This window comes from Lipotes vexillifer, unplaced genomic scaffold (assembly GCF_000442215.2).
Source record: "Lipotes vexillifer unplaced genomic scaffold, Lipotes_vexillifer_v1.1 scaffold1529, whole genome shotgun sequence".
Taxonomy (NCBI): domain Eukaryota; kingdom Metazoa; phylum Chordata; class Mammalia; order Artiodactyla; family Lipotidae; genus Lipotes; species Lipotes vexillifer.
In genome coordinates this window covers 114,151-126,516 of record NW_006784325.1, presented here as the reverse complement: position 1 = coordinate 126,516, position 12,366 = coordinate 114,151, and the positions used below count along the sequence as shown (strand labels likewise).

General features: G+C 63.3%; 1 protein-coding gene across 1 annotated transcript in view; it reads right to left on the bottom strand.

Annotated features, from left to right (window-relative positions):
* FBRSL1 (fibrosin like 1) overlaps positions 1 to 12,366 on the bottom strand; it is a 108,456-nt gene that overhangs the window by 72,668 nt on the left and 23,422 nt on the right. The gene's annotated exons all lie outside the window — the stretch shown is intronic.

The following is a 12,366-nucleotide window of genomic DNA, read 5'->3' as shown; positions in this document are numbered from 1 at the left end:
CAAGCTCAGCAGGAAGCAGCTGCTGAGACTGGCAGCTGGGCTGGCCTTCAGGAGGCATGGCCCATCCTGGGGGTGCCCTCTGGATTCCTGGTCTGAGACCGGGGTGAGCCCTGGGCTGAGGGCCATCACCGCAGCAGCTGGCTGTAGGCAGAGATGCTGCAACTCCAGCTGCCCCATCCCCTGGTCCTGAGCGACCCGTGGGTTTATCAGCCCAACTCGAGGATGCCCAACTGGCATCCTGACCCAATGGGAGCCTGTCTTGGGAAAGCAGTCTCCATGTCAGCCAGGTGTGCAGAGCTGCAGCGACCCCAGACGTCATCCCTGGAGCAGGGACCTGGGCTTGGCTTGTTCACAGCTGTGCCCAGTGCCTGGAGCCGGGCCTGACACACAGTGGGTGTTTAATAAGCACGTGCTAAAACGATGCCGACAACGGCAGCATGGTCTCCCATCCCCATGGGCGGCTGGGCCTCTGCACTGCCTGCACAGCTCCTACTGTGCAAAGGGGGCCTGGACCCACCACCACCTGCAGCTATGCCAACGTGCCCAGAGATGCCTGGCATTCACTGGTGGTGAAGAGGGAAGGTGCACCCACCGGCCTCTTGCTTGGGTCCATGGGGGAACCAGGGGCAGCACCAGTGCCACTGGGCTGCTGAAGAGAGAGCTAAGGAAATGCCAACCAGGGACCCAGAAGGTTCCGAAAGCATCTGCCCACGAAGGAGGGGAAGAGGAAAGCCTGAAAGAGGGCAATGGTGACTCATCCCAGGTGACACCCTCACGGCCCCCCAGGAAACGTCCCTAAGCCACTTAAGCAGGTGGCAGGAAGGACCAACGTCCCAGCCTGCTGTCGTCCCCTGGACTGGCGGCAGGGAAAGGGATGTGCTGTGCTTGCCGCGTGGGCTCCTCTGACCTGGAGCCAGCAGCTACCTCAAGACGACTCCCCACATCCCTCCTCCCATCCAGTGAAGGGGGCCCACAATTCCCAGAATTCGAGAGGAGTGCCAATGAGGTCAGCCAGACTGGAGCTGTCCCTCCAGGCACGGAAGGCCCCCAGCTGCCCCGCCTGGTGTGGCCCGTGGCCCGGCCTGGGAGCAGCCATGTCCAATCGCAGGCTGACTGACCACCCGCCTCGGCGGCTGCACACAGTCGTGGCTGCACAAGGCGGCGGCAGCAGATCCCTCTCCTCTCCCAGGCCCAAACCCATGCGCACACAGACCTACGGCTCAAGCAGGATCTGGGGAGGGAAGGGCCATCCACAGCCTCTCAAGAGGGGGCATGTGGCACCCCTTGACCTCTGACCCCACACCAAGGGCTGGCATACTCACCTTCCTGCACGCCCTGCATCCCTGCCCTGTCCCCAGTGTCAACTCAGGGGCTGACTCAGCGTCAACCAGGAAGAGAGAGAGGGATGGTGTGCCAGTGGGGTTGGGGGCTCCTAAAGGTTAGCTGAACCGTGAGGCCGCAGGCAGGACGCTTGTCCTGGTGCATCTGTGAGGTCAGACACCCTTCAACGCAGAAGCACTCCCACCACAAGTTCCACAGGCTTCCGCCTGAGCAGCAGGTGGGACCCCCACGTCCTGGATGCAGGATTGACCCTTCCCCGTGCTCACACTCTGGGCTATCAGACCCCAGGGACACCCACAGGTCACCTGCACTTCCGTGGCCACTGCCAGAACCCCCAAGGGCACCAGCTCATCTTAGCCCGAGGGGGTCACTCTCCCTCACGCCCTGCCGACAGAGCCCCTGCTGACCCCAGGACTTCCCAGCGCCGGCCCTGCTCACAGGCCAACTCATTAAATTGGCAGTGAGCGCCGACTCTAGGCTAGCTTGGCTCCAGGCACCTGGGACCAGATCAGGAGGGAGCTGGCCCAAGAGGCGAGTTGTCATGACACCCAAAAAGGCAGGAGGGTAACACAGGCAGGGAAGCGGAAAGGAAGGAGCCACTTCAGAGATGCTCAGGGACGACCCTTGGTCAGAGCCCAGGGAGCCTCCCTCAGGGAGCAGCCAGTGCAAAGTCCCTGAGGTGACGAGGAGTTCCATGCTCCCTCTCTGGTGCCCGTCTCCTCAGGACAGTGATGCCAGGAGGGAGGTTCTACTGGTCAGCAGCTGGCCCAGCATATGGCCCCGGGCTTCCCTGGCGAAGAACGCTGAGGCTGTCCCTCTGGTGACGAGGAAGCACTGGTGAAGGCGGCTCGCTTTCCACACGCAAAGTACTTAATACGTATTGACTCCTGGTGTGCCCGTGACGCATGAATGTCAGCCCCCTTATAGACAGAGGCCAAGGCCCAGAGAGGTCCAGCGATATTCCTGGTCACCCAGCCCATGAGGGTCTCACGGCTAACAGGCTGCTCCCACACAGGCCCCGGAGAGCAGCGAGGCCCCCAGAGTCCCTACCTGTCCACCCTGGATGTCACCTCCTGACCATGGGGCGCCAGCCTGCAGGTCCGTTACCTTAGAGCCTCACTGCCCACCCGTGGGTGCCCACCTCCACCCAGCCCCATCGTGGTGCAGAGGGTGGGCCAAGCAGGCTGCGGTCAGAGGCCCCAGGGAAGACACAGGGAAAATCCCCAGGCACCACGCTGTAAGGGGTGCATGAGTCAGGGCCCTCCAGAGAAACAGACCCACAGCGTGCGTGCGCAGGTGAAGCTCGATTAGAAGGAGGCGGCGGCACGACCGTGCAGGTCGACGTCCCGAGACCCGCTGCGGGCGGCCTCGTGACCCCAGAGGGCCGCGGGAGTAGTTCCAGTCCAAAGGTGGAGGAAAGGCCCCCGTCTGACAGGAGGAGCCCCCTCTTCCTCGGGGCAGGGCGGGTCTTTTGGTTCCACACAGGCCTTCAGCAGACAGGACGAGGCCCGCCCGCATGCAGGGGACGCCTGCCGCACTCAGTCTGCGGTGGAAATGCAGCCCCGTCCACACGGCCTCCCATCTGGGGCCAGGCTGGCATGGGCAGGCGCCACCTGAGGGGCCCCGTGGGCGTGGGGAGGTGGGGCTTTGAGGCAACCCCGCCCCGCACACCCGGGACCCTGGAGACCCTGGGGCCCCGGGCAGGACGCGGGTCTCTGGGCTGCGGCCGTGCTACTCAGGCCCCGAGCCCAAGCCTGCCCTGACAACGGGCCTCTCGACTCCCACACCTCGGAGCCCCCCCACCGTGGGCCACCTTGACCTTCTCATCGCCACAGAAAGTGGCAAGTTATCTTCCCCCCACCTCCCCGTGGGCCACCTCCTTCTGGAAAGAGTAACTAACCATCCTGTCCCCGTGCGACCTGGTCCCAAGATGCGCACGTCCCGCGTCACTGCGGGGTGAGCCTCACCTTTACAGGGCAGGAAGGGAGCAAGATCCCGCCTCACGGTCTTTCTAGGGCCACCCGGGGCCACTTTTGACCTACTTGGCTAAAGTCACAAAGACTGCTTCTAGCCCGGGGGATAAGCTCTGAGCTCTCATGTCTGAGCCCTGGAACAGAACAGGGCTGCCCGTGGCGCATCTGAGCAAACACAGAGAACGTGTCCACTACTAACCATGAATCTACAGGGGCAGCCTGCCCCAGGGGGACACCTGGGACCTGTCTTTCTAACAAGCATTTGTGAACAAAGAAGGACAGGGAAGGGCAGACGTGCAGCGAAGCAAGCGCGGTGCTGACTCACACGGTGAGCACCTCAGACAGACGCGCCCCTGCCGCGCTCCGGGACCCACCTCGGCCCCTCCACAGGTTCTGGAAGGGCCTCAGGAAAATTCTAGGTCATCTCTCCAGACACATCCGGCCACCGCATCGTTCATGTGGTAAAAGGGACGCGTCTGTCAACCACAGACTGTTCTAACTCATCACATCTTCTGTAAACCGACCGCGGAGAGATAAAAGCAATTACAACCAGTAAACACAGACTTGGAACGATTCCCCTCACCGGGGGCTGAGGCTGCCTGCTCCCACCTGGATCAGGCCCTTTCAGGCCCCCAGACCCTGCAGGCAAAGGCGCGGCCACAACCCTCTGACCAGGCGGGGGCCCCTCTACTCTGCAAACCACGCTGGGGTCTGCTCCCCAGTACCTGGGCCCCAGCCCATAGAGCTCACTCCTCGTCACCAAACTTGGGCAACTCTCGCCGCCGGGGGCAAGAAGGCAGATGGCCCACCTGAGCCCTCACCACTGCCCCCCACCCCACCTGTCCCTCCACTTCCCGGAGGAAGGCTCTGCGGGATGTCCATGTCACCCTGGGACAGGGCCAGGCCTGGAGACCCGTCCCCATAAGGGGCCAGGAGGCTGCGGGTGGCAGAGGTTGCCTTCTCCCAGAACCTCTGGACCTGAGGGCCCCAGCAGTCCTCCCGACTCATGGTTCAGGCACCTGCTCTCCATGGTTCCAGGAGCTCACGCCACATCCCACCCACGTCCAGTCTGAGTGCGGCCCCACCCATTCTACCTTCAGAGTCTCACCCATGGCTCACCGGGCAGGCTGTCATCCCCCGACCTGGATGCCCTTCAGAGCACGTCTGCCTCAGGGCCTTGGCGCGGCTGCTCCCTCTGCCCTGGCACCCACATGGCTCACTCCCCCTCACCTGCAAGTTTTGGCTCAAACTCCCCCTACCCCACACAGGGAAAAACCGCAGCCCCCATGCCCCGCCCCGCCTTCCCCACTCCTCAGAGACTCAACGTGCAGGTGCTCCTTTCCTGTGGTCGGGGGAGCAGGTGGCTTAGCGCAGGGTCTCTCCCCAAGCGGGAACCCCCTCCCCTTCCCCCTGGCCAGATAGGAGGCAGCTGCTGCACCACCCACCAGCAACTGGTGCCCAACACCCCCAAGTGACCAAATCTCCACGCCTGCCTGGGACTAAGGAGGCTCTGGTGACGACATGGGACTTCAGTGCCAAAATCAGGGAAGTCCTAGAGACACTGGGGAGGCCCCGTGAACCACGACGACTGCATCTTCCTTCATTTAGACAGCCTTCGCCAGAGCCCCTCCCTGCCCACACAGTGGGCTGGGGGCCAGGATGGAGGGGTGAGAAGGTCCCTCTGCCTGGCCTGGCCCCCACCCCGGGCCCTGCTCCAGGTGCAGGAAGGCCGGGGACACCTCCAGCACCTGCCGCTGACCTCTCTCCGGGCTTGAACGCTGAACTGGGAGCTGGCCCGTCTGTCCCAACCCTGGCGTGGGGACCAGGTCCAGTCACCACCTCCAGCTATGCTGCTGGGACAGAACTGTCCTCCCTGATCCGTCCACCGCCTAAGTCACACTCACACCACACAGGCACCGCTGCCCGTCTTCTCCTCAACCCCACGCCCAGTGTGCCAACCCCCCAGGCAAGTCATCCTGCCTGAGAGTCACCTGGCCCTTGAGGACCATTTCCTGAAGGCCTCACTGACATCTCAGCTGCTCCAGAAGCTTCCAGAACCTGCCTCGTTGCATCCTGGTCCCTCTGGGTCCGTTTCCCGCTGGCCCGCTGAACACCTGGTGAGGCCGGCATGGCTGGATGGCAGGTGGTCAGGGAGCCGGGAGTCAGGAGCCGGGCCTCCAGCAGGACGACCACGGCATCTGGAGTGCTTTCCGAGCGCCAGCCCCCTGCACATGAGTGGCGAGCCCCTCCGGGAGGGAGGCCCCTCCCAGGCCCTGTACCCACCCCTTCACATATCCAGTGAGCCCCCGCAGTGTGCCGGGACAGAGAAGAGTCACCTGGCAACAGAACACAGACCTACCCCGTTGCTGAAGACAAGCCACACGACGCCTGGTGGAAGAAGGCAGCCGCCTGCCCAGGTCTGCGCCTTGTGGATCCGCTTGAGCCGCCACCCAAGACCACGTCCACGTGTGGGTCCCCCACCGCAACCCTGGCCGACGGTCTGGGCCACCCTCTGCCCCACACTCGACTGGGATTTAGGGTCACAGCCACTGTCCTGACAGTGACGTTGCGAGGTCAGTCTGTCCAGGCCCCTCTCGGCATGACCGCCAGCTCCTCCACGCCAAGACAGCGCATCCCACACTCGCCCACAACTGCCACAGCCACTCTCACGCTCGTGGCCCTGGGAGCTACCCCTCGGCCCCGGAACCAGCACAGCTGCTGCCGAGGCCTGCCTGGCCCGGCAGGGGAAGCTGCGGGGGCCGGGGCCACTGCTGCTGAAGCATCTCATGCCTGCCTTCCGTTCGGGTGGGGCACAAAGAGAAACAAGCTCAGAGAAGGGCCTCAAAGAAGAGACGGGGAGGGCGTAGGACCACGCGGCAGGTACTTCCACCTTGCCACTCCCTAGACGAGGAAATTGAGACCCGGAGCAGGCACAGGGCTGCCAGGAGCCACACGTGAGGAGAGGGAGACACTCCCTAGCTTCACCGGCCACCTCAGCTGGCTGGGAGGGCCTTGGAAGAAGCATCCTAAACTTGCTCCTGGGTGATGGCGAGAGCTGGGCAAAGGCCCCAAGGCAGACGTTCCTGGGTGCAGGGACAGAGGGGAGGATATGGGTAGGGCCAGGCCTCAAGGGGAACATGGGTTCATTCCACAGATGACAGACAGGGACCCCTAGGGGATCTGGGCCAGGCAGAGATGTGATCTCTGGAGCCAGGGGCCCCTGGCTGTATCCAGACGAGTCTATGAGCATTCCTGTCTGACAAATCCTCACTGGGGCCGCAGGCGGACCCAGGGCTGAGGGCAGGCCAGGCAGCACGTGGGAAAAGCATGGGCCAGGGGCCTGCCAGGGTCTGAGGACCAGCACGTGGGTCCAGGGCTGGGGGGCAGAAGGGACAGCTGTGGTGTGTGAGGTCAGCTGAGTGATGGGGTCGTGGCAGACCCACGGTCCCTGTGGGGACTGGCTCGTACAGAGAGACGGGAGCCCTGGGGCCACAAGAACACCCCACCCAAGGCTGCAGAGTATTTGCTGGGAGGGTGGCAGCTGCCAGGCACCCGAGGTGGCACAACATGTCAGACTAGGGGCGACCAGTGGGACAGGGCCAGGGGAGAGGATTCAGGACATGGCTGATGGCCGCGCAGGGCTGGAGCTCCCATGGAAGCTGGTCTGGAGGACCCACCAGGAACCTGATCCTCACAGGGTCAACTCTTGACTCAGTGTGACACTGCGAGGCCCCTCCCTCCCAAGGACAGGAAAGGCAGGGTGGCCAGACACGCAGCCCTAGGCCAGAAAGGTGAAGCCCAGGCTGGACAGGTGGGAGCCCTGCCGCTCTCTGGTCACATGGCCTCCACCCCCAGCCCCCAAGGCGCAGCACAGACCCACACCCTGTGCCTGGCTCCCATCCTGCGCTGCCACTTGCCAGCCATGTAGACTCAAAAAGTGACTTAACCCCCATGCCTCAGTTTTCTCGTCTATACAATGGAACAGCAAGCACCCACTGCAAGGGCTGCTAGGAGGATGAAGTGAGCCGAGGCCCCGAAGCCCGTTGCTCCTGTTTCTATGGCTCTCGGCGTCACCAAGGACAGGACCGGACTCAGGCCTCCCACTCCTCCCTGGCAGCGGTGTGTGAGTGGTGGCCCCCTGCCAGGGCCACACGTGTGCCTCGCGCAGATGGCGGCTCTGCTCGCCACAGTCACCGGCTGACGCTAAGCTCTCACCAGAGAACCCTCCCTTGTCTGGGACCTGCAGGCACCTGCGGCCGGTCAGCGTGTGCTGCTCCGTGCGGCGTCCAGAGGGCAGCGACTGCCCCAGGCGGCTGCTCCAAGGAAGGAGCAGAGCCGGGGCCACTGAGACACTTCCCCAGGCCAGGCTGTGATCCGGCAGTCCCTGCCCTCACATACATTCCGTGCGCACCAGGATCCCATTAGCTCGCCCGCCACATTCACACAGAGTCCTGGTGAGCTGAATGAAGGGAGTAGCGCAGTGCGTTTTCCTTCCAGGACTACTGTGGGAAACCAGGGCACTGGAAGGTTCTCCACACTCAACTGGAGCCAAATACATCTGCCCCAAGTCCCCAAAGCACTTGACTCCATGCAGGTTTCAGATTCCAGCTCCCGAGGGAGAAAGCGCCTCAGGTGACCCCAGTGACCACCCACGTCCCCACCCTCACCCCGGCCGATGAGTGCCTCACCCACCTTCCCCAGGCGTCTCCACCTGAGAGCCCCACCCGTGCTGGCTCCTGCCCAGCAGCCGCCTGGCCTGCACGGCGGACGCTGTCATGACAGCCCGTGACCTCCCCCCAGCCTCCGGCAAGTCTAGTCACCTATCTGCCTGGAGCCAAGCCCGCACGGGCACGGCCACTGCTTATCGATGCTTAGTGAGTCAGGAGAGGACGGGTCAGAGCCCTCCCTGGTGGCCAGCGGTTGCTGCCAGAGGCCCGGCAGCCTCACGCGAGCCTGCCTTCGCCTACCTCGGGGCCACCACTGCCTGGGCCGCAAGGAGCGAGAGCGACGAGAGACAGTCCCAAGCAGCCGTCCAGGAGAGGGGGGCTGCCAGGGCTGGATGAGGGGGGCCATGGCTCAGCTACGCAACTCACGGTGCTGAAAACCTCTGACTGGGAGGCGGGCCAGCTGCCCAGGGGCCTCACGAGACTGCACCCGGGGACACATCCTCAGGGGCACCAGGGCCAGCAGGTACGCTGGTCACCAAGGAGGCAGAAAGGGGCTTTCGGCAGAGGAGTGCGGGCCGGCGGGCAGGCGGGCAGCACGGCCTGGGGAGCGAGACCACAGCAGGCACCTGGGCCCTGCCCCAGGTGAGTGGCAGAGGCCAGGCCAATGCTTCAGTCTCCCCATCTGCACAGGGCCCCCGTGACCACGGCTCCCCGTTCCCAGGGCTCTGCGCAGAGCACGTGAACCACACGGGTCAAGGCCAGGACGGTGGTGTCTCCCAGCGGGTGTCTCACTGCGTGCCACTGCTGTCACTCTGGCGGCCCCCAGCTCACAGTGACCCCACGCCCACGGTAGGGGTGGTTTCCAAGCGCCAGCATCCCTCCTACAGAAGGCTGACTCTGCCCGCCTGACACGCATACCCGGGCCCCCAGTCCTCCGCAGCGCAGACATGCGCACACTGCCCAGAAGCCAGGGTGGGGCAAAGGGAAAGCGGGGTGCAGCTGCCCCCAGGCCACACCACCGGGGCAAACTCAGCCTGTGGGAAGGGGAGGCTGCAGGCCGCGGGACCATGACGCTCTGCCCCAGGTGCAGCACAGCCTCCAGGTGCCCGGGAGACGGTGGCAGTGGGGAGACGGACGTCCACCACCTTTCCTGTCGTCAGCCCCCCACCGGCCTTCACAGTGTGGGTGGGACACACAGGGAAACCAAGGCCCAGGGGCCACAAGTGCTGTGCGCGCAAGCCCCAGCCATGGGAGCAGGGGAGTGGGCCAGCGTGCCGGAGCACAGGAGATGGCCCTGGCCCCCTGCATGGGGCTCAAGACCCTCACCTGTGCTCAGGGGCAGGTGAGGGTAACGAGCTGACCGTCCGTCAGGACTGTGGCTGCCTCCACGCTGGGTGCCACCTCTGAGTGTTCGCTCTGTGATCCTACTGCCCGCGATGGATACGTGGTGACACGGGGGACGCAGCTGAGCCCTCCCAGCCTGGTGCAGCCTCGGGCTCTGCACTCTGGCGTCGATCCCCGCGGTGCTCAGAAGGGACGGCCCTTCCCTAGAGGTGGGACAGCCGGCCCGGGCCACAACGTTGCTCCTGCAGCGCAGGAAAAGGCTGCCCCTTCGATGTCACGCAGGACCACCCTCTGCCTCTTCCCATCTGCGGACTGAGACTGTGGCGGGCAGATCCTGGGTGAGGACTTGTCCCCCTGCCCAGCCTCAGTTTCCCCATCTGAAGACTAGAAGGCAGCCTGGGGGTGGTGCTCTGGCCTGGAGGCTCAGACGCTCTGCAAGCTGAAGGCTTCTCTGGCTGCTGGCTCTCCTCACAGAGCCCAATCATCTGCGTGGTCTCAGCCCTGCTTCCCCGTCAGAGGGCTGGGCTGGACATGTGGCCCCCCCAGGCAAACCAACAGCATGGGCTTCCGTCCATGGGCCGCGGGGACTACACCCCAGCTCCCTGAACACCCAGAGCCACTGCTCTCCGCCCCGTGGGCCACTGAACCCGGCGCGCAGACAGATCGCCACCACTGAGCCTCCTGATGCAGCTGGGGGTAGGGGGCGTCTCGGCACCCCTCACCGACTCCCCGACCCCCCACGGGGCCAGGTCCAGACCTGACCCCACCGCTCAGCGGGCGTGAGGCTCGCCTCCCAAGCTGGAAGAGCGCCATTATTTTTAGGGGAAATGCACAGCAAGCCCCTAGGCAGCCCCCCGCATGGTGTGTAGCAGGGGCAGGGCTCCCAGGCACGACTCCACGTGCAGCGCTCATGTGCAGCCTCGGGGTGTGCTCTGTGCTCATAAGAGTAACACGTGTTGGTCAGCGTGTAGGAAACAGAATTAGAGGAAGGCCATCACCTGCGACCACAGCTAAAATGTGGGGTCTTTTCCTTTCCATCTCTGTTCCCGGGTACACACCTCCCAGACATGTGTACAGATGTGGTAAATAACCTTTTCCTGCTGCACAAAAGGAGACACAAGACTGAAAGCGTGGTTACAGCTGCACAACATGCTCTGGAAAGGCCAGGGGCTGGCGAGAGTGGTCACTGAAGGAGGCTGAGTTTGGACGTGACTTTTTTCAAAACACACCTGTCATAAAGCTTGACTTTTGAAGCACGTAAAAGTGTTTTGCTGTTCGAAAAGCAAATTAACAAAGAATCATATGGATGCCCAACTAGAAGAGTGGCTCTATCGACAAATGCTTTCTCTCCAGACCTGCAGAGATGGAGCTGAGGGCAAGGGCTGGTGGCCCTGAGGGAAAGCCCCAGGTGGCGCACAGTAGGTCTGCTGGGCACGTCCTGACTGCCTGCGAGGTGACCTCCCGGGAGACCTCGGGGCCCGCACAACCTGCCCTGTGGTCGGAGGGCAGATCTGCCATAGGGAAGAAAGGCTGAGAGGACCTGGGGAGAGAACCACAGTGCAGCTCTGGCCTGCCCCCAAGGGCCTTCCCATCACCTCTGGTCAACACACCGGGAGGTGGAGACATCACAGGAATCAGAGGGATAGCAAGGGCTGTCCATCAGTCTGGCCCAAATGTCCCTGGTCAGTGAGAACAGAAGAAAGAGCCCCTGTCCTGCCCAAACCACAAGACCGCTGTCCCACTGCCACCTGCTCACTGCCCCCTCATGGATGGAGACTCAGAAAGCTGATGGGGACCAGGGCTCAGGTGTGAGACCCCCTGCCCAGACTGTGGCCTCTGCACACCCTCAGCTCAGACGCTGGACTCCAGCCGCCCGACCCAGGATTCCAGGAGACAACTCTATCCCCAGGACTGTGGACACATCCCGGGCCAGGCCAAATCAGGTGCTGCCCACAGCCGACAACGTCACTGCCACACTGTGGAGCTCCTGCTGTGTCCACAGCACCTAACAGAGGTGGCCGGTGATCCTCTCAGCTACCCCAGAGGCAGGGATCGGTCTCATCCTCCCCCAGGGGCAGACTCTGGTACACAGGGTAGAGGGTGAGGGTGCCTGAGACCTACCCGGGACGCAGCGGGCAGGAAAGCCTTACCCGGGCAGAGAGGGGGAGGGGCCTGTCGGGATGTGACGGGGGGTGGGGGGTGGCCTGCATCCTCAGGACAAAGGCAAGGAGAACTTGAGGGACACTGGCACCGCGCACAGGTCCCACCTCCTGAGCAGGGCCACATCTAACATTAGGTTATACTCCAGGGGTGGCAGCCTGTGTCCCCATGGAGGCCAAGACGGACCCCCACGGGCTTGGCAGAGCTCTGAGACCAGGCAGGCTGAGGCCTCAACACTCACGGTGCCGGGCCTCAATGTCCCCATCTGTGCCGTGGGGACACGCAGGCCTCAGATCAGCACCTGGTAGAGCGCACTCATCTGCTGGTTGCTAGCTGTCACTATCAGCCTCATTATCAACTATCTGAACTCTGGGGGAAAACCACTACACTTTAGCAAGAAATGAGGCCAAACAAGCGGGGCCGATCTAGAAGTTATGACTCGTCTAGAAGCCCCGTACTTTCCAAGGCAGGCAGCAGACTCCTCCCTGGCTCAGAAGGCAGAGAAAGGTGCATGGAGTGGCCCTGGGGTGATGCGGCTGTGTGAATGCCAAGCAGAAAGTAAGCTCAGTCTCACTATGACCCGGCCGGGGCTGGTCTGAGCCTCAGAAGTCCCCTAAAGCGGAGGCTGCACTTTCTGGCCCCTGATGCAGAAGGGGTGCAGCCAGAGCCACTGCAGGCAGTGTGTGGACCCAACAGGTGCGCTGAGTGACCCTGGGCGCAGCTTCCCTGAACCTCAGTTTCCCCTCTCACTGGTTCATTCCACAAACATGTATGGGGCACTAGGACCCCGCAGGGGACACACACACACACAGACATGGTGCCTGCTCTTTCAGCTACAAGTTCTGGCAGGGAGAGCATCACAACAGAGCAGACAGCTTTGG